The sequence below is a fragment of the Euprymna scolopes genome, chromosome 11 (genome assembly GCF_053919585.1).
Source record: "Euprymna scolopes isolate OS-2025 chromosome 11, ASM5391958v1, whole genome shotgun sequence".
Taxonomy (NCBI): Eukaryota; Metazoa; Mollusca; class Cephalopoda; order Sepiida; family Sepiolidae; genus Euprymna; species Euprymna scolopes.
In genome coordinates, this window is record NC_136492.1 from 106875009 (window position 1) to 106876395 (window position 1387).

Genomic DNA, 1387 nt, shown 5'->3' on the forward strand with positions numbered 1-1387 from the left:
CAAAAGTGAGGGAATTGGGGGATGGTCGGTACTATTCCGTCTATTTTAACTAGACACATTTTGACCCTTTTGTACAGGCATTGTTACTTTCATTCTTTTATCGTGCTCCCATCATTTCACTTCAGCAGTCACCACAATACCACATTTACTTTATGGGCTACTCCTACTCTAAATGTCCCCAATCTTTTTAATTTAGTTTTGTTTTACACGCGTGCGCGCACGCACACACACACACACACACACACACACCACACACACACACACACACACACACACACACACATATAAAGAATTAATAACATCACCAAACTCAATGTGAAGACAGTTCTGCAGGATAGACTACTATCTCAAATGGCGATCCACCATCAATCACACCACACATGGCAATAACACCGTCAAGTTCCTCCGTATACCAACTTGATCACCCACTGAACAACAAATGAAACTTCCTCAATCAAGAAAGATTTCTCTTCCATTTTAAATCATTTATTTGCAAATACAAAATTATTTTCACTCAGAAATTAGGCAGATCCTACCTAGACAAGAAAAAAATCCAGGTTGTCTTTGATTGTCATAAATCTAAACAACATGATTGTGCCTTGGGGGTTGGCATTTTTATAATTTCTGATGTTCACAAATGACCTCCCTGATAAAGTTATATCTGAGATGGATATATTTACTGATGACACCATGTTTTATAATAGAAATGAGGGAAAAACGAATATACACATATCCTCCCAGTTTACTGTTTCCCTGACTGTACTGCTATGCAGAAGTTTAAATGTAACTTGGACAATTTGCTACACAACTCCCTCCCAAGAAGTAACCCCTTAGATTCACGTGGCACTATGCCTTCTTTAGGGTTAAAAAAAAAAAGCCATAAAAAATAGGGTAGTGAGGTGGAGTCATCTTCTGTCTGTTTATTAACTCATAATTAGAGACATTTTGACAGATATTACATCTTTGATCTAGTTTCAAGTGCTTTGTATTAAGCTCAGTCCCAACACTCTGTTCCGGCTTCAAGGGATCAAGGGCAGGAAAGTCCACTATCAAAAATGCGTCACTCAACTATTAGGTTGCTGCAAAATAATGTTGTTTTGATATTTAACTTCAAAAGATCATAACTCCTTTCATAATAAACTTTATTAATTGAAATAAGAACCATTAGAATCTACACATTTTTGCCAACGAGAAACAAGTTTATTTATCCTATTAGCATAGAAATCTGGAGTTCTTGAAGCGATGAAGTCATCGAAGGCCGATTTGGCATCATCTTGGTTTTTGAAGCATTTTTCGCGCAGGACGATGTCAAGATGCTTGAAAAAGTGATAATCAGTGGGCGAGAGGTCTGGTGAATACGGCAGATGAGACAGAGTGTGGTAGCCTA